This window comes from Anser anser (genome assembly GCF_964211835.1).
Source record: "Anser anser genome assembly, chromosome: 2".
Taxonomy (NCBI): Eukaryota; Metazoa; Chordata; class Aves; order Anseriformes; family Anatidae; genus Anser; species Anser anser.
In genome coordinates this window covers 133,058,769-133,085,409 of record NC_139721.1, presented here as the reverse complement: position 1 = coordinate 133,085,409, position 26,641 = coordinate 133,058,769, and the positions used below count along the sequence as shown (strand labels likewise).

General features: G+C 34.5%; 1 protein-coding gene across 1 annotated transcript in view; it reads left to right on the top strand.

Annotated features, from left to right (window-relative positions):
* LOC310894699 (uncharacterized protein) overlaps positions 1–26,641 on the top strand; it is a 364,639-nt gene that overhangs the window by 249,552 nt on the left and 88,446 nt on the right. Inside the window, exon 2 of the transcript XR_014580102.1 lies at positions 15,913–15,973. The gene's annotated coding sequence lies outside the window, so the exon portion shown is untranslated. The remainder of the gene's footprint in view (positions 1–15,912; positions 15,974–26,641) is intronic.

Sequence of the window (26,641 nt, the reverse complement as noted above, 5' to 3'; positions counted from 1 at the left end):
TTTTTGAGGCTTATCCACTACATTTTTGTTGTTTTGATTTATTGTTATTGTATTATTTGACATATTATTTCCTGCTACCATCTGAAATGAATGAGTGAAGATGTAACTTCATTTCTGTCCCCAAGTAAATTGCTTCCTTTTCTGATGTCTGCCTTTTTCTTGTAGATCAGAGTTCCAATATGGCCATGCTGTTGAAAGGGAAGCACTGAATACACAGCTCATTTATCAAGGCAAAAGTGTTTAACTATGACCTTAAGCACATGCTGCTGCTTGTTAGTTTAACTGAAGCTACACAAACATGATAAAAGGTAACTGACCTTTATTCTGTGCTCTAGGTGTCTGTTTGATGATGATCTCACTTTGTCCAGAGGTTTAGCAAGTGTTTATTTTTTAACTAACTCTCTGATTACATGATTCTCTTTTCCTGACTGTCTTCCTTCATCATATGATACAGCTTTTTCTTAAGTCTCTGACATTTCAAGTGAGGGTCACTGTATTTATGCAGTGCCAAGAACTAGGAACAGTCTTATGTGCTGAGTGTGCTCTTCTCCATTGTTCTGCAAATTAGTCAACATGAAACCAGATATCGATAATGTGTTGTTATGATTAAGGTTAATAAGCTACTGATTATCTCCATAGACTACAGTTTCAGACACATTATTTAAATGGATTGTTTTGTTGGAGTAGTTGATAAAAGATCAAATTTTTCCCTTGTTGTGTTAAAAGATGTTATAAATCTGTAGAGGTATAAGGAAACATTACACAACAAGAACAGTTTACTCTGTCCAGTATATTATACATTTATTTTAGGATCAGTACACTATAGCTCCAGGAAATATTGTTGAGTAACAGAAAGATGCTCTTCTATGTCTTAAAGTTTAAACCACCCACCAAAAAGCCTGTCTTAAGTAAACTATTGTTACATTTCTGATGCATGCAAGAAGTTTAAGAAACTATGTCATTCATTTAACCTCAGTTTCTAAACTTGTTCAACTTGCAAGGCTACTAGTTGAATGTAAATTTTTTTTTCCCTAGGGGAAAAAAAAAAAAGTATTTTCCATCATTTTGTCTCCATTAATAAATTTAAAATGAAAAACAATCAAACAAACAAACTAGAATTTGATTAATATAAGAAAAAAATACAGAACTTTATCTAAAGGAAAAAAAAAAAAAGAAACACCACACAACACCACAACTCTAGCTGAGTCCCTGGCAAAATTACCAGCTTGGAAAAACACTTCATAAACCCTTAAGATTAAATAAAGCTTTAAAGAACAGGTTATGGGGGTAAAACAAACAAACAAAGAAACAAAACCTTACATGTGTTTATACCACAAACATAAACCATATACCAAGAACATAAATCTCAGATCAGAGTTTTTGGGTTGGTAGCATTTTAAAAGTTGGTATTTTGGCCCAATAGGAGTTTTACAACTTATTTTAAATTATTTACCAATGTTGAAAATACCGATAAGAATACCAATTTCTTCTCTAGACCTGCAAGAACATAATTTCCTTTGAAAATCACAGCCAAATCTAGATTTCTTCTAATGGCCATGCCTCATGCTATGTTTTTCAGTAGTCCTGAGGAAAAAGGAAAAAAAAAAAGAAAGGAAAAGAAAAACTTGGAAGAGCTATCTCTCACTTTTTAGCCAAGGGTTCTGAGTACCACCAACTGGGTCATTACTGAGAAGCTTGTGTATTTACACTTTATCACGCTAGTTGTCAGTCACATACCCCAAAGAAAAGGACCTGAATATAGAGTTGAGAAAGGGCGCTTGTTCTGCCAACAAAGCAAGGTGCATTGTGCAAAAGTACTTTGACAATCAATTATTAAGTATACAGAGATGACAACTCATATACATGTATATAAATCGATAACCTTTGGGCACTTAATCCCCAGGGATCACAGCAGACAGTGACGGAAAGTATCAAGGTCAGTTATAATGAAGTCAAAGTGATGAAGAACAGATGCAACCTGCTTTAGCCCTTAGAAAGGACACATTAAAGACGTGGTGAAAATTTTATTTTTCTTTAGTAAAATTGCAATATAATATCTCACTATGAGTATCTGAAAGTAAAGTTCATATTCAAGAGCTGGTGCTACAAATATTCAATTTTGCATGTGTAAGATGGGCGCTTGAATTAATAGCTTTATATCAACACTGTATGTGTCTCAGCATGTCTCCCTTACTTATGAAATGTATTAAATCTATGTATATCTACCTATATAAGATCATTAGTCCAACAACACACCATGATCAATGAAATGATCGCTATTATAGTTAGGATCAAGAAACAGTCTTTCTAAAATACTAATTCAAAATTCATAGGAGAAAATTAGGGCTACAAAATTCATCTGCTGACAAAAATTGTGGAAATTATATACTGTACACAAGATGTATTTTTATTTGCTGTACTTTAAAAAAATGTAGCTCATTACAATTTTGTTAGCTAGATTGGGAGTAAAAACAGGTCCTAAACTGTATCAGATATATGCAAAAAATCTCTTTTTCATTAACATAATTCTCTCTGTCATTTCATCTGAAGATTTCTTTAAAACCTCATATGAAAAGGAGGGAGAGGTTCTGTCTCTTCTGTCATTTAGAAAATACAAAGAAACCATACTGTTTAGAAAGAGTCAATAAGTGGGGTACCACTGTGATGAGGTAAAAGAGAACATCCTGTGTGTGTGTGTGTTCCATGCTGTTGTAGGAATGGGATATTCTATCACTACAGAGAAGTCATGAATACTCTGTATATATACAGTATATCATGAGATATTAAATATATAGACATGAACTGTAAATCAGAAATTATACATTGATGTGGTCTGAGAGAATAATTTGGAGAAATATTTTGTGCTTTTAATGTTTTTACACTTTTTCTAATAGGCCTCATTATTATCCTCTGTCAAAGTTGTGATATTAGGCTCTGTGGGTGCCTCTGAGTTCCTGTTGACTACAGCCTGTTTTCAGGACTGATCTTGTCAGAGGCCTTAGTACAAATGGGAACTAGAGACACCGAGGCACCACGTTTGTTTGCCTTGGCAGATTTTGAGTGTATTTGTGGTGGAAATAGTAGTGGAAAGAAAATGGGAAAAGATGAGCCTACTGCTTGGGCACACCAGGGATATAAACTTTCTCCTAAAGTATTTCAGAGTACTCCCTGGAACAAAAGGGGAGCAGGGAAAGGATGTCTCCTGGGAGTCATAATTCATGTTCCAGTCTGCTTATTGAATGGGGCAGCTACTTGAAAGATTCATAGATTTTAAGGTCATTTATGATTGTCTTGCCTGGCTTGTGTGACACAAGCCATAGAATTTCATCCCTTCAGTGTTGCCTTCCAGCCCATTAGGATTATATATTACCCCAAGTATATATGTACTTAATGATTCTCCAGTACTAAAAGAAATAAAAAATTAATGGCCATAAACACAGCAGCTTGTCTAGTACTGCTGAAGAGCAGAGTGCTCTTGGTGCTGCTTGTCAAGTTTTAAGTCATGTGAGAAGAAAAATAAATACCTAAAAACACGCTGAATGCTCCTGATAGCTTTTCTTTGTGTAAATTGAAGGTGGTGAAGAGAAACAGAGCAATTTGTCCTGTTATATCTCTATTTGGAGGAACAGTATCTATTCCCCTATCTGTGCTGGCAGTGCCCTTTGCTGAGTTAGTGCCACAGATGTAAGCAAAGGGGCACAGAGATGAAGCAAAAGTGGCAGTATTATCATTGTAGAAGATGAATGTAGTGGCACTTCTAATTTATTTAGTATGCAGGATTTCGACTTTAATTAGGATTCTTTTGTCACATCATTCATCAAATACACTTGAAAGAAATGGAAATTAACACCAAAGTTTCTGTTGCCTCAGGCATGCTTTTAGTACTTTTACTCATTTTGGTTTACTGTTGTTCAGTTCAGTGCAATAGTTTACTTGTGATAGTTCACTTGGCTGTAACTGAATTTCAGAAAGTGTAGAATGTATACGTGCTCTTTAAAAGAGCTCTTTTGTGTAACATCTAACATGTCTTTTATTAAAAACAAAACAAAACAAAACAAAAAGCCACCTTTTGTTTTGTTTTAGGATGATTGACTGTGTTGTATAATGTAACATAGTATGCCAGCTTTTGCCCTAAATAGTCATTATCAAACTAGCTAGCAGACAAAGACCTTGTGACTGCTGGAATGCTTGTAAGTCATAGACTATCTATAACTTATAAAGTACACTTGTGTTTAGAGAAAATAACATAAGTTATTTGCTGAAAATATTCCTATTTGAAGTGAAGCTCAGTTTATCTACAATAGCACTGTTTGCACGGGAAAAGTTTCTACATTAATTACCACTCCAGCTCCATTCCTGTTATTGTAAAATTTACATTATCCTGGCATAACAGCAGCTGTGTTAATAAATGATTCTTCTTATATCCAGAGCTTCCATCTCATATAGCAGAGGCCCAGTCAGACGTTTGAATAAAAAGAAAGTGAACCAATATTAGTCTGAGACTATGCACCGTGCCAGCTACTGACTCTCAGCACAAAAATCATTAGTTGGTCTTAAAAATTCATGGTTAGTTTAAAATCAAAAGTTTTATTAAATAATTAGTTCTCAGAGCTCTGTGATTGATGACGCCTGATTTGTGGTGCTTATGGATATGAACTGCAACATCTAAGCAACTGCATGTTCTATCAATTTTTCTGCAGTTTGGAACACTGAAGTTTTCTTCCTCGTGAATTCTCTAGTGCCTGATAATATGTAGTTTTTCCATAAGAAGGATCTCTTTCTCTCTCCCCCCCCAATAGTGAAGTTCAAAGAAACTTTGTCGTTTTTTCAGCCATCTTCTCATATGCAGCTGAAAATGAAATGGAAGAAGAAGAAATATTTCTACAGACATACTCCCATATAGTATTTTCATAGGGAATATTCCTAGTTCCCAAAGGTAATATTTTGGGGGTATTTAAAAATTGCATTCTCATTACTAAAACTTTTTAATAGGTCGGGAATCTCTCTCCAGCTTTTTCTTCAGCTTAGAAGAGCTAGAAATTACACTTCAAAAAGGCAGACATTCTCTTAGAAAACATATGGTGATGGAAGTTGGATGCATACTGAAAAGTAAGGACTATAAAGTCTACAACACTGCCAGTGTTTGAAATTGGAGATAGGCTTCTGCTTTACAAAGTGTTTAGCACATTTTTTGGTGGTGCTATAAGATAATAAATAAGAAACATCTGAGACAACCAGAATTGCCTATAAACTCATCTAGCTCCTGGTGGAATCAATTAAACATTTCAACTAACATAAGTGGGAATGAGACCCAACTCCTCATAGGTTTTAGAGCATTATCAAAAAGATAGGACACCATCAATCAAATACAGGAAACTAATGTTTCAGACCGTTCCTTTGCACTGAGTGACTTCTGCAGTGTATCAGCTCTGAAGTAGAATACAATATTTCTAAGAACTCAAATGAAAAAAAACCACATTATTAGTATAATGCAAATAAAAATCATGGAGTCTATATGTTTTTAAAGTTTGAACAATTTTAGCTAATTATAAAGGATTATTTCAAATAATTGGTATATTGGAACATATGTATATTGGTGAAATTATTATGGAGATCAATTTAGTCTTAAGGACAAACCCTGTCAGCAGATACTGCAGTGGTGGCTATAAGATCTCTTTTAGAATAGGACATCATGAACACAGATATTGTGGGTGCCTAAAGCCAGTTCTGAGTATAAATAAATTGTAGCTCTGAGAATATTATCTATGCCTTGTACTTCAGAGCTGTCAGTCAGTATTTTTGATCATTAGCCATCTGTGATTATTTTAATTTTTGCCAGCAGGAGAAGGAACTCTTTTCCACCAGGGAGCTCTGTTATTACAATATAATTTATATGTAAAGAGCTCATTTCATTAGAGAAAAAAAAAAAAAAACCTTTAACATTTTTCCCCAAAGTTTAAAAGAAACTTGTAGCATGAAATATTTGTTTTGCATTTCCTTTTATATTGATATACATGGTATGATCTATGTAAAAGTAATATTTTACTGGAAGAGTTAACAATAATTCCATGTCTTTAGCTTAGGTTTCGTTTAACACATCATACTAGAGAACAAGAAAGTGAGGCAGTTGTAGATCTGAAATATTTAACTAGATAAAGTACTATTTTTCAGCTCCACTTGAAATTACTGCATTTTAGACACTACCTATGTCTTTACCACATGCTAGTTAAAATCCTTACAGGGTCATTTTAGATTTACCTCCCGTCAGTCTGTTGAAAGAATGACTTTATAATGACCTTGTTTTTACTAGAAATGACTTGCTGAAATGAAAATGTGGCATCTCCTTGATTTACTGAAATGAAACTCTGCCCAACATTATAGTATAAAGCTATATTTTTATTGACATAGTAAATGCTGACATTATAAACTGAGTTAAATTGGTTCATAAGAATACTAACATAAAATAAATTAGTTTATGAAATTTACTTAGCTAATTCTGTCTTTTTTTCCAAACAATCCTCGTTTGTCAATGATGACAAGTACCTGTTGCCACTATTTTCAGCCTGACTTTGAGGTATTAAACTTTGTAAGTATTTAGGTGAACTTGAAAATAAAATCTGCATCAGTATGGCATGAATTGCTGTCTGCACAAGATGCCTGTGTTTAACTTCCTCAAAAGGGAATGGAGTTCTGTGTATGCCAAGAATAGTTCCTATGCTTTTAAACAAGTACTCTCAAGTCTTCTGTTTCACGTGTCATAACTGTGGTACAGATATTGTCTGTACATTTAGCTCTTCTCTCACAGATCTTCAAGAAGCCAGACATAAAAACAATGAAAATTGACTACTGCAGTTGAATTGCCTTTTAACTAAGCTTTGAAGCTTTAATTATGTTGTTCTTAAAGTAACTTACGCTATGTATTTGACTTTCGAATTTGAATCAATTCAATGATCTACTATATAAGGCCAGATGAATAGTGTCTGTCAGTTTTACACATACTTCAGCATTTACAGAACATTTCTGTTTTACCCCATCGGATTGTCTGGTGTTATGACATACAGATATGTTTCATGTAACAGCTTTTCCAACATCTTTGATCAGAAAGATAACGTGAATTTTAATAAGCAGTGAGACGATTATAAAAGACTATCTAATTAAAAAACAAATAAACAAAGCCTGACATTATAAGGACATTCAATTGTCCTCTATAATCTCTATAATTAAAATATAAAGCAAAGAATAAGAAGAGAGATATATTTAAATAGAAATCTTTGATGTACTAACTAGCTACTTGTACTAACAGTTTTAATTGGACTCAGTGTTCAAATCTTGTACTCCCAGGCTCCTTAGGCTTGCCCAAGGTGTGTATCACCTTGTTATACCTTCTGATAATTCACAAGGAGATCCGTAAGCAAGGGAAAAAATATAAAATGATTTCTGTTCTTTTTTTCTCTCCTCAGTCTCCTTTACAATGTCTAGTGAGGGATGTGCTTTTTAACATTTTCAATGCTAGGCAATACAAGGTTCTCTGTTCCTTTCTCAAAAGTATAGTAGCATATGCTATTAGTGCAATTCAGCAAGACTAAATATATAAGGCAAAAGAGCTGTCTTGAGAATATACACTACAAATGATGGAGGGGTGGATACCTCTAATTATTTCAAACCGTGAATTGAAACTTTCTCTGGGATCTCGTCTGTGTCATATTTGCTGAAATTGGCCAGGAGATCTGTTGGTATAAGGATATAAATAGGTCTTGCCCAATTACATCACAAACATATATAAACCATTTTTTTCCTTACTAATAATCTCCAAAATGACAAAAAGTTTAATGAAGATAACATTCTATAAGCTTGTCTGAATGTATGATAAGTTTTGGATTAAAAAAAAAAAAAGCTTGGAAAATTGTAAAAACTTACAATTTGTATAGTAAACAATGTAATGGAAGAATCAACCAGTAAAGATTTTCTGTATTTTTAACAAAACTGCCTTCATATACTATCCTGGTTCTGTTAAACAAAAATATCCTTGGGACAACCTGAAAGTAATTCACTTTTTACCTCGGTATTGCTAAATTTGAGTTGATTTGATTGAATCTATATTTATCCTCATGTGGCTCCCAGAGCACTCACGAACTTTCATAATTCCAGTCTATCAGGACAAATCTGCAAGTAAAAAAACTCACTTTTACCAGCAGGTATTCAATGAATGGCAGGTGGCAAATAAAGCACTTAGTGAATTGTTTTAATTGCATTTCTCTTGTATCTCTCAGAACTTGAAAAAGTTTCAGAAAGCAGAAGAGGAGCAGGAAGGATATATTTGCTGCTTTCATTTTGTTCCAACACTGCTTGCTTTCAGAAAAGACATGCTGATATAATTTCACTGCCTTTCTGCCTTTCATGTATGGATGATATTTAAACAGATACAACAAAGGGTATATTGTAGTGCAGTAGAGAAGTACATCCTAACAAATATGAAAGCAAAGAACTAAATTTACTGCACCTACTCAAGAATATAGTTTTTAACCTAAAAGTTAAAAACTTAAAAACTAAAAACCTAAAAACTTTAACCCAAAGTTTTTAACCTAAGCCTGCTGACATGGAGTGCAGAACGAAATCCTTTTTTTTTCTTAGGAATTAAATAGAACTGAAGGTTAGCAGGTTTAGCTGTAGTTACAATTTCTGTCACTGGTTCATTTCATAGAATTGCTTATGTAATTTCAGGTACAGCCCACTGAAGTTAATATAGTGGTACAAAAAACATTTACTGGAAAGCTCAGACTGCCAGTGTTCAGATCAAAAGTTTTCACTTATATAATACTTTTAAAAACTATTTTCCCTTACTTCAAGCAACAAAGAGAGCACAGAGTATAATGCATATGCTGTATTAATGAGGATTTCAGGTTGGGCTGGAGATTCTTAAACACAGCTCAGTCAATGAAGCTGTTGAAGGTCCTTACATATAATCTTTGTCTATGGATGGAGTGATTAAACAAACAAACAAAAAGAACTTACCACAACTTAATTTCACAATGATCATGTTTAATTTCTTTATTTTCAAGGCTTTTTATTGGGATCCATCTAGGACTGTTAAATTTAGCCTTTGAAATATTAACTGTATGCACTGGAAAAATGTGAAGGAATCTTTTGGCATATAAATATGGCAAGAAGCTTTATCCTGTAATAATTCATATTGCTGAAGTAGCTCCATAAAATCATGGAGAGTTAGTGTAGTCTGGAGATATAAGCAGACTGAGGATCAAGGGATGGTAATTATGATCCATTTTTCTTTGATCTTCTCAGCAAAGTAAGATGAGTGATACCTGCTTGTTCCTAAGAAAACTATGTGAAACCTTAGGCAGTAAGATTAATTGTGATAAAAGATAATTAAAGGAAAATATAGGAATAAAGGGATCAATTAAAACAAGACAAAACTATAACTTGACTTCTTTTTGTTGTTCAGAATTAACATGGATTCAGCGCATCTGAGGGCTGTTTCATTTTTTGAGTTTCAGTTGTCCAATATTTCATGGCATGAACTTCTGCAACTTGCAGTTGCATCTAGATGGCATTTGAGAGAGCTTAAATGGGTAATTAAGTGCCACCTGCGAAACGCACAGTCCTATAATATATATTTTAAAAAAAATTGAGTTGAGAATGTTCTTTTTCTAAAATCAGGGCTGAAACAATGTTTCAGGACCAAGTCAACAAACAGTTTGGGGTAGTTGCCTCAGCTTGGAGATTTTCTGTGAAGTATGGTGTCAGTTCTACTTTTTTTCCTTTCCCTGCCTCACCTTTGCAGTTTTTCTCCATGTCTTGTATTATATTGAATATGCAGTCACACTGCTTTCTATCAGGGACAAGTACCACATCTGAGTTTTTATGAACTGATGATAATGCTTTATTCAATTGTCTGAGATCTGTTACATTTTCTAGCTTTTAGAATTTAAAATGAAATAAAAATGCTTGGAAAAAAACTTCAGTACAACTTAGTTTATCCACTCAATGTTCTTTTGCTTCACAGATCTGTGTTAACTGTCAGGTACCTAGAGACACCTAGAATTCCACAGCCTGTAGCAAAGTCACAAGAGAGAATTTCTCTTGTAGAAGTCCTCTTGCGTAGATTCTGAGAGAGGTGGATGGTGTGTGAAAAGTCAAGGATTAATCTTTTCCTTTCCATTTATGATTAAATGTGTAACTTACTGATGTTGGTGGCATGCTACTCCTATGATTCAAGTGCTAACGTAGGACTCGGAATATGAGAATTCAGTATCCTACTTTGCTACAGACTCATTAAACAAGCAATCTAGTGTTTTATTTTCCGATCTCTAAAAAAGGCATCTATTCACCTATACTCTAGGGATCTTATTCAGGTAATTAGGCATTATTATTCTTTTGAGGATTACATTTAACATATACATAGAATCACAGAATCTCAGAATTCTTTGGATTGGAAGGGACCTTAAAGATCCTCTTGTTATAAATAAATAAGGATTTGTCAAGATGTTTCTACAGCTTAATTCCTTTAGCTGGAGACTGTAGTCTATATTCAAATCTGAATTTATACTGTTGACTATATTAGGAATTTTGCTTGAGTAACAATGAAAATATGTTTTATTACTCTGAAAGTTAATAAGACAGTTTTATTCCACCTTTATAGTAAAGTGGGAAGTTTAGTTGCAAGGCCAGTAGCAACCAGATACAGTCTGCTAGGCATTCATTTGCTTAAAAGAGTTCTTTGTTTTCACAGTTCTGGAGAAAAAAAAAATCCTTATAAAACATTCAGTTAATACTTTAAAGATTACAACATTCCTGCTCACTGAAGAGAGGCACCAGAGTGATTACTCAAAGAAAAACTGAAACAAGCAATAGTAAGAGTTAATGGGGAAAATTCCAGCCATTGTGGTTCAAGAGGACAGACAATTACCTTCAAAAGATAATTAAGAACGTTATGGGGTTGAAATCAACTTCAAGAGACACCCTGGGACATTCAGTTTCTGATTTTTTGTATCTCAGTTTAGTATTTAAAGTTAGATGGTTAAGAGTCTGTCCATTGTTTTATTCTACTACTTCAAAAAATTATCCAGACTGCAGTAATTTCATTAGCCAGGATTTTCCTTTATCCCATAAAAGTCATCATGTTTTCTTCCTCCATATTTGTTATTGATAGTTTCACTGATGAGTTGCTGTGAAATCTTATCATTCTGAAATGCTCAGGGTACTCAAGAACAGGAGAATATGTTTCATGGCATTGTGGGAAATTTTTAAATGTTTTAAAATTATTTCTGAATTTTGTCTTTTCATTATCCTAATGAGTAAAACAAAACAAAACAAACAAACAAAAAACCACACACACACACGCAAACAAAAACACAAAACTTCAACAACAAAAACACCAAGCAAAGCAAAACAAACAACAACAACAAAACACCTCCCCACCTCTTTCCCCCATTCCGCTTTCCCCCTTTCAGTGTTTCCTCAGCAAGACTACAATTCTCTGGAGTCAGTTTTCCTCATAGAGTCCTCCCTGACTATATTGGACAAATGTCATGTCCCTTGGCTCTCTCCATCTTGTAATGAAAATAGACCTATTGCCAGCTACACCTTGCTGATTGCTTCCTACCTGCTGCTAAGGATAATTTGTGCATTGTAAATGAAGACTTCAGCAGTTGCTGAACGAAAAAAAGGTACAAGAAGGGACTGTTGTTTAGCATTTACGTAAGTCAGCCCACGATGAAACAGCTCTATTTAGATGAAAATATATAAAGTGTATAAAAAATCCTTAAGTTTTCACAATCGTAATTATAATAGACATCATAAATAACTTTTTCACCTGAAAAATGAATTACACATGCTTTCAGCTTTTCATTTCCTTAATCCCATACCAAGGATTTGTGTGTATTTGTTTCCTTATTTATTCTGGCAAACTCATATTACTCAATGTGATTGCTTTTGATCATTTGAAAGTAAGCAATGAAGAAATTTCTAGTTGTTACTCTGCAGAAGATTGTGCCCATCCAGAATGTTAGTGTTCATATTTGTTAATTGTTCCCAAATATTCTTTCAGGTAACTTCTTGTCCCTGAAAGGAAAAAGGAGACAATGGTGTTACAATGGGGAGGTACAGTGAGGAGGTGAATAGGAATGTGACACTGAAATACCAGCAGTTCCAGACAGCAAACCTCTCTGCTTTGTATGGTCTGGCTTGCCCCGTCCCTGCTATGTAACAGGTCATACTGCCTTCTGTTTGTCCTGTGTTATGAGAACAATCGACACATGTGGGAGCAGGAGCATTTACTTTTCCTCATTCACCATGTTTAGAGAAAGGGAAGCGTATTATTTCTAGCTATTGAAGGACTGCTGTTGCATTTTACATCCATTTTCTTGGCACAGCCTAGAATTTAATTGGGAGTTACTGGGAGTAGAGGTGGAAACAGTCAAATCTACCTCTAAGAAAGTGCATTATCTTTGTACTGAAGAGCCAGCTGACAAATGCTAGATGAGACATTCAGTACATTCTCTAGAGTAGCAATTCAGATTTGTTTGGATAATTATCTAACCTTTTACATGCTGACTCTACATACAACTTTCACCTCTGTCTTCTATAAGGAGACAGAAGAACTGCATCAATAATCAGCATATTTTATATACCTTACCACTCTCTCTTTCTTACTCTCATGGGCTAGGGTCCTATCTACACATATACACACACACACTTTTCCTATTTTTTTTGTTCTAAGTAATGTTTGAGGCATCGGCTAACAGTAGATTGAAATACTTTCTGCAATTTGACAGCTTGTATCTCATCTTGATCCTTTCTGCTTATCCTTCCAAATTTGTGTCTCTTTTCGCACTTTTTATCAGCCTCCTCAACAAATTGTTTAGACATTATAAAGTTCTGATCCTGATTCCTAGTGATACTGTTTTTTCAACATGCCTAGACACTCTTTTCTTCAATTGCTTTATCTCTTTTCACCTCTAAAGACACAGTAATCTAATTCACAGTGCTTTTTCTGAGACTCAAAAGCAAAAGAACAACATCAAAAAAAAAACCACAACAACCACCTTTTACATATACTACAGATCCAACTGGAAACATCTGATTTACCTGAGTGCTTGGACAGCAACAGCAGATCACTAAAATGAATAGTAGATTTACACACTGGTCTGAAGTGCCTAAAGCCTTAAAACACACAACCTGCAGTCTGCAGTAAGAAAAATGAAACAAGTAGTTTGGCTTATAACCACTGAAGATTATACTGAACTCCCAGAGGACCTGAAAGATCTTGAAAGACCTCAGCCTTCATTGGGAATTGGTGGACTTCCTCTCTTTTCAGGCTTCAGCCCATTCAGATGATAGGACTGACAGACTTGTAAGACAATAAGACTCTCAGCTGCATCTGTTATCCACACTGCAGTGAGTCAAGTTGGGTTTTAGGGGTTTACCAGTTAAATATTGACTTTTCTACACACCAGAATTCATCACAAGTTACTGAAGGATTTTGTTTTATAAAAATAGGGCCAATTTCTACATTTGTTTTTCAGTGTTTGCTAAGTTCTGGAACTTAGAACTCAGAACATTTTGATTTGTTTAATTTTTCTTCGAATGAGCAGTGCCTGTGAAGGATTTCACTTCCAATCAGAGCTACTGGTAGCATCATTCCTTCCCTGAATATTGGAGCTGGTTTACCACTGTTTCTGAAAATCTTTTGAGGTTCCCATGGGCCAAAAGGCTTGAGGTGTCATTTGAGTGCATTGGATGTCATTTCTGTTCAGCCGTAATGACATTTCAGGGTAGCTCTGGACCCCAGAAGAGAGGAATTATGCTCTTGTCCAAAGTCATCTTTTCCAATAACCAGATCATTGATCTGCTGGTGGTGGGTGGTAGACTGAAACAAACTCCAACACTACAAAACATTTACTGTTTTTCTTTTGGTTTTTATCTATCTCTTGAAGATGATGTTAGATGACCCCCCCCCCTTTTTTTTTTCCCACTTTTAATAATAACAATAATGCCGAAACCAAATCAGTGAGTTTTGCATGCATTGAGAGAAAAAGGACAGCAGCTGTCACTACTAAGAATAATTTATACATTGTCTGATTTACCCTTCTGAGGTTACAAATGTTGACAAGTTAACATCAGGGCAAAGGTAGATCAGTCTGTCAAGTTTCTGTTTTCTGCTTCTTGCTCTTCCACAAAGTGCTGCAGTGATTGATTGATTTGATTTTAAGGAGTTCAGTTACATCATGATGACACACTCCTCAATATGAATTTAAAGAGTAAAATTGTTTGTTTAACTTGTTTTCATGTTGACAGGATCTTTGCACTCCAGGCAATCACTTTGTTTTTCTTACAGCTTTGCTCTTTAGCCACCCAAATGTTGAATGTCACTCAACCTTGTCATATGTTTTTCTTGATGTTCTCTATTAGTCCCAACCACACTTTTCAGGGCTCTAACAAATGTGGATACCCTTTTGCCAGTCAGTAGTCTGATTGTTTGCCATTTTAGGCTTTCTGTCCCTTTGCTATACTAAGAGAATTTCTTAATGAACATCATTTCCCTCTGTAAGATTTCAGCTAAGCATTTGAGAGAAGTTACCGCAGGTATGATCATTTAATTAAATCAGTATAAATGTCTAGAATGAAAATTACACTTTTGAACTGTCACCCACAGTTTAATTTTGACTCACCTCCAAACATCACAAGGGAATAAAGAAGTGATAATTCCATTAAGTGTCTCACTGTATTTGAGGTCTTTCTGAAAATGAGATTTAAATTTCTTCAAAATAAAACTTAGGTAATCCAAAATTCTGACCATTTTTTACAAAAAGGACTGTCCCATTGAACCTTATCCATCTCATATCTTGTACATACACTTTTAATTTGTCTTACTCCATCTTATGAACTCATTTTAGTATGACATTCTAATTCACATATGCATCACTGTTATTTTTATACATATAGAGAACTGAGATGAAATTATCAAAAGGAATGCACGAGTAAAAGAATATGAGGCATATTATGTATAATACAGGGGGGAAAAAGAAAAAAGAAAAAGCAACCAACCAACCAAAAACAAAACAAAACAACAACAACACGCACTCTTGATCTTAATGGTTCTTCATATGTAAAAGTTTGAAAATGGACTGTGAAGTCATCACAACGAAAAAGAAAAACAACAAACAACTGTTGTTTATGTATGAGCCCTTATTTGTGATATCATTTACAAGTGTTTAAATCCCAATGATCTGAGTGGGGTTTAGCATCCACTTAAGTGTTAAAAAAACATGGGCTGGTAAGTAGTAGAAATACAGAGTTCATTGTTATCTTTTTTTTTTTTTTTTCCCTCAAAAATGAGAACTTAAATGTGGGGTTCTTTCAAAACCACAGAGTTGGAAAGAAATTTTCATCCTAGCAAGCTTCTGCTCTTTGCAGCTGCAGTTTTGCTGATTCTCTGAAGTCAGAGTTAATTGATAGACAATTTGGCCTGTGGACTTTAAATAACATACTGAAAATCTCTGTTTTGGGGAGAGGCGGGTTTAAAGTTGATTATTCCCCAAAATGACTTTTTCAAACTGAGTACTAGAGCTGGCAAAAAAATATTACTGTTGAATAAGACTTCATTTCTGTAGATTTTTTTTTGTCTGTCATCTAAGACACAAAGTTAGAACGCTTTTCCTGAGATAGGATAAAGTTGTTGAGCACAATGAAATACATTTGTCTACCTGAGCTTCTCCACTTCACTTTTGAAAGACAGATTAGAAACCTGAGTTAAGTAGGCACAACTCCTAAATAGTAATAGCTAATTGTATGTTTCCAGTTTTGATCCCAGACTTTCTGGGCTCTTTATTTCTGAACTAATCTTTTATCCTTGAAAGCAAACAGGATTTTTTTATTTTTTTTTTTATCCTTCAGGTATGAGACTCTCCTTTCCTGACTTTAAACAAAGCTCTTCCCGCTCTTCCTGACCTTGAAGGTAGGTTTCACTGAACATTTTAGAACCTTCGCTCTTGTTGTGGAGGGTTGTGTTTACTTAGCGTTCTTCTAATGGCTTTTCTCCACAGTGTCAGCATTTATCTCTGACAGCTTGTTTTACTGCCCATTTATATTGTTTATATTGTTTATATTTTTTCTTTAAAAAAAATCAGTAATATCATGAACCAGATTAGAATCTATTTTCTTCATGCATTTGCCTCTTATGGTAAATAGTTTCCATATTTCTCAGTAACAGCTGCTTAGTGCTTCAAGGCAAGATTCAGTTTCTATGGCAAATACCATGGCTTCCTGGAATGTTTGGGGCTTTTTTTTTTTTTTTTTTTCTCCTTTCTTTCATTGAGCTTAAATTGAAAATTCAAATCAGTTATTAGACATGCCCTGAAAATATATCTCTGTAGCTTTTCTTCCAGTTTATCTAAGGTTCTTGTTTTTACTTCTTGACTATCTGTTCAGCAGAGAATAAATTCTGGAACACTCATAGAGATATGCCTTTTCTGCATTGGCTAAAATGCTAGTTTCTTTGAGGTTTTGCCATTTATTTTCTCTATGAAGTTATACTGGTGATCCATTTGTTTTAAAATTAAGAGGCAATTTACAAATAGATGTAAATAGATGTTTCATATAACTGTATTAAATGAAGGGCAGTGGTTAAGCCTACATGTGTCAAGATGTTTTAACATGAGTTAAATATTAATTATCTAGTCTCTAATTTAGTTTGGTAATGATATAGCTCTAAATTTAAAAGATGCACCCAATGAAATATGCATGGACCTACTGAAATGTTTATCATTATAGCATAAAATGGGAACAATTAATTAAATAATTCACATCAGAAGTTTAAGGGTAACAGTTGTCTACAATACTTTACTTATCTATCATAATTTTGTTCTAATCGGAATGACAAATAATGTTATCTCTTGCAGAAAAGGTATGTTATTATTTTCTGTTCCTTTTATGTTATTGTTGTCTTTAGATAGACAGATACTTTATACATTAGAAAACATGTATATTCATTTTTGGCCACTGACTGACTGGTTGCATTAAATTACAGCTTTTCAAAAGGGAGTACTTGTCATAAAATGACCAACTGTTTGGTTTTACTTATATTCATAGGAAACAAACAAAGAAAACCACACTCAGTAGCATTATCAATAGTTTCCAAAGATGTCGTCATTATTTCTTTCAAATTCAATAATCCATATTTCCTTTGTGCACTCATATCTGAAAATATGGGGAAAGTCCTACGTACTTGCCCAGAGGAGTTTGGATTTTAATATTTAGAAACTGAGAATATGTTTGGAGTGTGTTTATCAATGGAATTCATGGAAACAAGGAGTTCAATATTTCATATTTGGACATCCTCAAATTTTTATAGCTTTTGAGCCAGTATAGATAACATGAAGCCTGACCTGTGAGCCCCCATTTCTTAGTGAGTTAGAGTTTTCCATATCAGGTCTGTGTTTGGTAGAAAAACACACATTTCGTTGTTCTTGTTTGCATTCATTTGCATTATATTTACAATTTGTAATTAATTTTGTAGTCTATTTTTTCCTGAAGTACTTCTCAGTTTATTATTATTATTATTATTTAATATAGCCTGTGGAACACTGAACACTGATTAAGTGTTGTATGCTTTCTGTTATCTCTGAAGCATAACCGATGAAGTATTGTGAATTTGGCACTGTGTAATGTAGCATTTTGCTTGCTGTGCAGCACTAACAAACAACACATCAGTAGTCATGCCTGTCTCTCATTTAAATGCAACCTCAGAGTTGCGCTGCATGTTACAAATATCTGGGAGCTGTGTGATTAGTTAACATCTTGTGCATAACCCTTAAAATTATAGCAAGTTCTCAGGAGATAATTAGCTTTCTGGATACCTCTAGTGAAATGAACTATGGCTTAGCAAGCGTATTTACTACGTGTGCTAAGACTTCAAGGAATGGTGGCATGAAAATGCCTTTAAAGCATAGCTTAAGTGTCTTAAAGAGAGAGAGAAACAGACAGAAAGAAGTCCTTACTTATTTATTCCATGTTATCAAGATTACATTTGTTTTCCATCTTTTAATTTTATGTTCTTTCATCTATCAGCAGTTCTTATAGTGTAAATATAGGTTGTTCACCAGGCACCAGCCTCCCTCAATGTAGTCAGCTTACCTTTGCCCTAGAGTCCATGTCTCATATGCTATGTGTGAGTAAATAGACAAAATACATCACAACTAAATAATCAGGACACTACGATACAGTGTTTTTCCTTAGCAAATGCTTGAGACTTCAGTTCTTTGTATAGATCTAGCAAAAACAATTTTTTCCATACTTTGTTTCATGAAAGAATTTCCCAGCTATATCCATGTGCAAAATGGATTTTAAAGCTTTTAATCTTAATTTGAAAAGACTATTCTAAGCTTTCAGTGTTCACAATATTCTATTCTAGAACTGGAATTTTCTGTATAACAACTTCACAATTAAAATGTTTTGGAAGCTTCTAAATATAAGTTATAGCTGCAGCTGTCAGGAAACAGCATTTTGACAAAATTGAACTTTTTAAAGGAAAGTATCAATTTGATTAAATTTGCTTGAAAGGTGTTTTTAACTTGACACAGCATTTCAATGTTCTCACAGCATTCTCTACATTTATTAGAGTATGATGTTGCCATTTGTTTCAAAATTACTTTTCATTATGAGGTGCATTGAATAATGTGATATATAATCAAGAGTTGAAGTATTTTTGAAACATTTCTATATTATTAAAATAAAAGTTTTATTGATCATTAAATGATTTTTCCCTCCTCAAATATTTGTTTTATAATAAACTTCAAATTTTATTTTCATTTTATTTGGTCAAAAATCTATTTTAAATGGCCAAAATTTCTTATGAAATTCCACATTTAATCAATTTTTGTTATATTTTCCCCACTGAAACAAAACCAGTTGGTCTGGTTGAACTGATTGTGCAAAGATATAAGCCTGCATATATCTGTAACCATATTGATCAAATTGAAGTGCTCAAAATAATTCAGTGGGTTTTCATCACTAGATCTTTTCCAATGGTCATATTGCCCATGTAATTTGGTCATCAAATTTTAGCTTTATTATTCATCACCTGTTGAAATGAAGGCTTGGTGTGCTTTTCTGAGTGTTAGTGATGAAAAACGTAGCTGTACAGACAAGACTGAAGAGCATCAAAGGCTCAAGATACATCATGGAAGGAGGCCTGAAGTCAGCCTGTGAGTAACGATGGGAAAGGAGAAATTATGTATAATCAATTTCTTACCTAGAGAGGGGGAGTCATAAGCCATAGTCCAATGGGTGTTCTACATTTTTTTAAAAAAAAAACAAAACAAAAAAAACAGGAAGGTGTTAAGGAGTTGCTTTTTAATATCCAGATGTTTCACTGAGGATCCCACTGGCATTCCAAGGATCACTCTGTTGATGCAGCCATTTTTCTCATGGAATTCATTCTTTCAACGTCTCTTCCTCTCTATAAATAACTATAAAGCAGGCAACTAAAATTTCTTAGGAAGCAAAAGAGTGAGGATTTCGTCTAGTATTGGCTTTGTAACATACTGATGACATCTAGTATGGCATGAAGCCAAATACGCTTGCTGGCCCTTGCCTTCCAGATGGAAGAATCCCTGGTTAGGCAATGAGGCTCCTTCCCCAGGGTACTATCAGAGTTAGGCACATTTCTTGAAAATCGAAATAAAATCTAAGATGTGTGAGGCTAACTGTACAGCTCCAGACTTAACAAATGCATAGGACAAGTCTCCAAGCTGTACAAAGCTTCAGGACAACACATCTGTTGTGTTCTTCTGAGGCTTAAAATTCGCTCTTACAGACAAGGTAAGGCCTATTTTGATGTTCCTGATACGTGCTTGCTTATACCTGTTCAAATGTAACAAGGGGGAAAGGTCAGTATTTCCTTCTGTTTATGTAATTCTCAAGAGCATAGTTAATTGCATTGTGAGTAGAAACAGAGTGTCCAAGATCATCTCACCAGATCCTAGATTGATACTCCAGTCTCTGTCTTCTTCAAAGCACTTCAAATGCTCCTCATAAAGTTCAAATACCATTCAGAAGACCATTGAAGATTTGCTGAGCCGTATGGAAAGGGAAGAAGAGGGAGGCTTAACTCTGTAGCTGAGCACTAGCTCATAAAGAGAAAGATGTGGTTTCAAGACTTCCCTCAAGACAGTTTCTGTGTTGTTCTGTAGGAAAGTGAGATAGTTTTGTTAACAGGAACTGAAATCCTAGTCTTTCCTCTGTCATTACCACTCCCTTTCTGCTTTTCTTTCTTGTATCCACAGGACACAAATTATGTGTTCATCTATATATAAGAAATCCTTGCTGTTTACCCATACTTTGAATTAGATTGAACCAGCTGGCATGCATTAGACTTGTTAAATCATTACCTATAGCACCTAGGAACTGCAAACAAGCAGTAAGACAGGTGGAGACAGAATAGTTTGATGCTCTTCTTCAGGATTGTATGGGAGTTTCCAGCTTAATAATTTTTCACTGAAGTAGATAAATTCTACGTAGATCTTATTTTTTAATGTTTAACTCTACTGGATCTGAACCTGAAGGTCAGACATCTAAAGTTTCCTGATTCCCATCAAAATCACTAGGTTGGTTATTTTTCCCTTTTAGAAATGCAATTATTTGTCTCTTCTGCCTTACCTCCTTGTGTATAAAGTGGGAATAAAGGACTATCTTTTCCTTTTTAGAGAGCTGGAATTTGTTAACTGTGGTAACAGAAAGTACCTAAAATCACTTTACTCAAATTCTTCACAGAGGTCAATAGACAAGTGCTATGTGGCAAAATAATTCTCTGCTCTCCAACCTGGAGCTGAATTGCTAAACTGAAGGACACGCACTCTACTCCATTACCCAATCCTCCATATTTTACATTTTTGTCAATAAAAAATAAGGTACAGATAGAGTGTGAAATTTTATTCTGTATGGAGGGCCAACAAAAGGCCCATGCCTCACCAGCCTTCCAGAAGAGAATGACACTTCAGCAGGCCAGTCAGTGTTAATGGTTAAAAAATGAGACATTCAGAGCTTATATGTCAAATATTTGGGGGCAAATTCTTGACCCTCACTACCTGGATGAAAAGGGCACATGGGACAGAAAGCTGCCTTTGGCTGAAGTAGGTGATCATAAATTGACTTGAGAGAAAGGGCAGATTTTCTTTTTCCTTTCTTTCCTTTCTTTCCTTTCTTGATATCTTCCTTTGTATGTACAGCATGCTTTCACATTCTCTTTAATAGAAGTTAAGGCATTCAGTGTCTTGACCATAAAATAGGTCCCAGTGTCTCACTATATAAATCAGACACACACAAGACTGGTTTGCATTCCATGGAATGCTCCATGACACGTTTACAAGGACAAATTATTTTTTTCAAACAGTTGCCTAATTTATAAGAAAGAGGATTGCAAAATAGTGTAGTTCTTCATTTTTCCCTCTTCATTATTTAAGGTCACGTTTTTAACCCTTTTTGGTAAAATGGAAACAGAAAAATTCTTACACTGAGGAGATAGCACTAATATAGGACAATTCAGCCTGACATTGGAGAAGTAAAGGCTATTCATACAATTTCTTCCACCCTTTTTCTTAAGATGCAAGAGAAAAAAAATAATCAGTAAAAATAGATGTTCTACCTTAATACTCGGAGTCCCCTAACATTCCCTCAGGCAGCTGTTACAGTTTAGTTTCCTTGTTACTTGAACTGGATTTGGGCTTGGAAAATAGAGTTAGCCAGTAGTTAAGTTTCATGGTTTTGCCTTTGTGAGTTGACATGTAAGTAAGTTTTCTCAGCAATATTAAAATAGCTGTTCCTTCTTCATCTTAAGTTTGTTTAAATTCTGTAGCTGGTATTAACAGGCAGTATTTATATCTGGATGAGTCAGGTCTTTAACTGAAGGGAAAAGGGAAAGGAAAAGAAGAGAGTGAGTAGTATATTCAAAGTTTAGCAATACTGTGCTTTAACCTGGAGTTGACTGCAACAGGGTGTTTTGTCTTGCTGCAAAAATAGTAGCGTCCCATGTATTCTAACATGGTCACCAACTGCTCTTCCTGAATAGCACTTCTGCTATTGCAATGAAGATGTTGTTTTGGCCACTTGTGGAGGAGATGATTCACTGCAAAACGCCATTTGTGGCTAATGATCACCTGCAGTGTTACAGGGTTTCAAGAAAGGTAAAGCAAAGAGGAAAGAGCCACTGTTGAATTAAAATCACACAAATTTTTACTATAAAATCTGTATTTCTACTGTTTGTTTGTTTGTTTTGAAATGATCTGTCAGTTCAAAAAAGTCACACAGAATAAAAAGAACTGTAATAATTGACACAGTTCAGCATGCTGAGGGAGCTTTTTAATGGAACATTTTGGGTTTTATAACTAATCTTCCCCTTGCAGACCTCAGCTGTTTGAGAATTGAGTTCTTAGTTGTCTTTTCACAATGATTTTGTTTTTGTAAATTAATGATCTAAGTGATTTATTATTCAGTTCCTCCACTGCTGCTTTATTTCTGTTGATCTTTGTTTTTCTGCTTAATTTCTATAAATTACTGTACAGTTTCCCATAAGGTATAATTAAGCAGAATTGCTAAAGTTTTAATTATTGTGTATTATAGATGTTGAAAGCAACATTAGCACTTAGCTTTTAAAAATGTGATAGTATATTTATAAGAGAGCATTTATAAACACATTTACATATAGTTAAGATGAAAAAGGTATTTGAATTGTAGTCATTAGCATTTCTTCAAACATATGGCATACCAGCAGAGGCCATGGGCCATGCCTTCATTAACTGAACACTGTTTCATCAGTATCTCAGCTTCCTGCTGTGCCACCCTGTGGCGTACCCTTCTGTCCCTGAGGTTTCAGTGACAAGGGACAATATGTCCCCAAGGTGACAATCTGGGAAATAACGCAGATTAGCCCTTAGAGGAGTTCTTATGATTATTTAATCATGCTTAGGAAAGAAATACGCAGTACCACTAAATAAAAGCATTAAAAATCCTACTGGCCTACTATTTCCATTGTTGCAGGGTATGATGGTCTCTTCAGTGAACCATCAACGTAACTACATGGGAACATGACAGTTTTATGCTGCCCATTATAATGCTGGCCTGTTTCAAATTTGCTTGTATAATGGGCAAAACCTACACTGGTACTAATAGGTATCATGGGTCAATTATCATTCATTGGTTATAATGTTCAGGTGATGGATCAAGATTTGACTTCTCTTAACCATGGAACATGCAACCATTTAATTTTATTTCCTAATAAAAACTGGAAAAGGAATAAAAATACTCATATAAATGTCACGGTCATATTTTATTTATGCATTTCTCAGGTATATAAAGATAGGTCAATATGACAGGCATAGCCATTTATCTTAAGTCATTAAGTTCTCTCATGCTTTACCTGTCATAATCATATTATATTCTTTGTTAAATGTATATATAATATGCACATATATTTTTTGAAAAGCTCTTAGTAGGAATTTAAAAACAACTTACACAGTTTATTTAACAATATGACTCTGAAAATAAGGTTAGTTAGTTTGCTTATTTTGTTATTATTTTTTTTTGTAAGATGTGTCTTTCCAGTATCTCCCAGCCTAACTTTTTCTTCTCATTGTGATAACTGAGAGTAGGAAATAACATTGAAGTGGGAAATCAGTATCAAAATTGTTTATTCAGTTTGCTATGGATATGGGTCTTCTCTCTTGCATTTATATCTATTTTCTTTAAGAAGAGTTAGAGAATCATAGAATACCCGGAGTTGGAAGGGACCTACAAGTGTCCAGTTCCTGGCTTCACATAGGACCATTCAAAAATCAAGCCGTATGTCTGAGAACATTAGAGCTTTATGGATGTCAGTGAATGCACTCCCTCTTTGGAATCCAGACAGTAAAACCTGTTCTTGGATTAAGGGGTGGCAAATATCAACTAGCATTGATATATTTAAACTATAATTGTAAAATCAGCTATTGTAAAAACTTTTTCTATTATTAAAACACATATTATGGTATAATACTCCTATCCTTGCACCTATAAAAAAAGCTATTTTTGAATATTCATTTAAGTAAAGGAATATAAAGTCTATTACAAGTTAGCCTAGTGTAGATAAAGTATGGATTTGTAAAGCAAGATTTACTTCAAATCATTACAATTATCTGATGTAATTTATATATTTTTAAATATTTTCCCACAGGCTTGGTCAGGCCTGGATGTAGTGATGACTGAAGATTTAGGAACATTTTGGTAGCTAATCAGAGTATTTAAACTGGCATCAGTCCATTTTTACCTTCATTCTTTTTACAAAAGAGGAATCTGAAAATCTCTTGCTACAGTATCCACCATTAATCAGTGGTGCAATGGAAAGCTCTCATTAACTTTAACCCTCCGACCCTGACATTAGTCTACTCATCACTGCAATCATTAGCAAAATGAAAAACAATCAGGCAGGGTATCTACATTTTAATAATATTAATGCTTTCACTCTATTACACACAAATGTCAAATGTGACAAAAATCACTGAACTTCAAATATATACATAACAGATTTTGATATATATAAAGCAGCAGTTTTTGTTATTCTCACTCAACAGCAAAATTAAAGATACAGTGCCAAGGGGGCCCATACCATTTGCAATCTGTAGCATTTCCAATGTATTTTCAACAATATTGTAAATATTTATGGAGTTTTATAAAGACTCTATGCTTCCTTCTGTTTGTGATGCATCAACAAGACTCAGTAGGATATCATAGGCAGATATTTACTTCTGGGAATTCCCTTTTGGACTCTTTTTGGTTGAAAACCGCTTCATGACTTACAGTACAGCAAATCCCCAGAAATGTACCATGCTATTATTGCCAGCTGAGTTCTTCCAAGTAAAGATGACATCAGCCATCTGTCATGTTATACTAATCCTAGGAAAGAAAGCCAAGTGAAGAGAAAATAAATACCTTTCATATCTATTAGCCAAATATTTGTATTAAAAAAATGAAATGATTAAAATCTTGCTAGTGAAGCTAATTCTTGTAAGTGAACAATCCTTTCTGAGTAAACTACATACCTAAAATGTATTTGTCTTTTTACCTACTTAAAGCAAATTATGCCATGAACATATGTTTGAAATGCTGGTCTCCTGCTACATATTGGTAGATAAGGAAATGCACCACCAAGCAGTGATTTTCCTCTGGTCCTTCTTGCTAAGTCCTGCCAAGTACCGTGTAGCTGTATGACTGTTCTGTACTATTCTGCTGAGGTAAATGGAAGTTTCCCAGGATCTAGCAGAGAATAAATTACTTTCCCCATCACGAACAATGCTGCCAATCAATAAGGAGTGTGTCTAAATTAGCAGTAACATCGTAATGAAATGTTTTAAAAGCCTGAACGGTGTCAGGTACCTGCTTCCCCAGAGAGCGGGGGAGGTGTCAGTAAGGAAAACTTTTGGATAAGCTGTATGACTAATTTATACAGAGACTAATTCTGTGAGCTTTTGCCTTGTTTCTCTGTCATGGACAGTTACTCAAAAACATACTTCCAGTAGTTCAAATATTAATAGTAGTGTCTAAAAGAACTGTTTGTGAGAAGTCATCACAATATAATTAGGGCTAGAACAATAAATGTCAAGAAATAAAAAACTAAACAGCCAGCTAGGCTATTCCCTGATAACAGTGTAGTATGGTATTGCAATAGAAAGGGATCCTAAAGCACATTTATGCTTAGTTAGCAGTATGGATGTTAACACTTTTAGCACTGTAAAGGTTATTTTCTCTCATTTAGAGCTGTAGAAGCAGAAGCACAGAACTAAGCATTGACACACATAACTACAAAAATGATTAAATGTATACTATACCATCTCCCCACACTCCCCACCCTCTTTCTTTGTGCTGTATTTTCCACCTAAGCAACAGGCTTGAAGGAACAGGCTTTCTTTCTAATCCAAAAAAAAACATTTTGGGATGTAGATTCATTACAAAATGGAAAATGGTGACAATGGAAGTTTCATAACTACAGTTATGTTTCTTGGATTGTATACTCGTTTGACTGATTTCTGATAATATAGAGCAATGAGGTAGATGGAATGAAATCTTTTGTTAGCTAATTCATTTCTACAGAGGTAAGAATCAGTAAACAGAGGATTTCCTTACAAGTTCTTCCTGAGCTACTCAGCTGGTCTTCTAATGGTTCCAGTAGGTTTCTAATACTTCTGTTTGAGGGCCTTGAAAACTGATGGGGAAATATGAATCCTTTGTCATCATCACTCATTTGATTTTTGGTTTGGAAAATTCTTTTGATGTAATTCCTTCAACCACAGATTTACCTCTAGTCATGCATATATGATTCTTAGAATTTGTAAAGGATAATCAAGCCTAGTAGAAATACTCCCTTTTATGTATATACTACTTGCTCTCACAACTTAAAACATCTTATCCATTCTGGAAGCTGATAGTGTATTTAAGTAACTATTATTGCTTTTACACATGCTCAAAAATATTCATAGAAAACTGTTTATGCTAAGCTAGACAGCTTTAAACATTACAAACTATGCAAACCCATCATCAACTCAGAATTAAAATTGACTGAGACACTTCTGATGAAGAATCTTTCTTCAACTAGTATTTA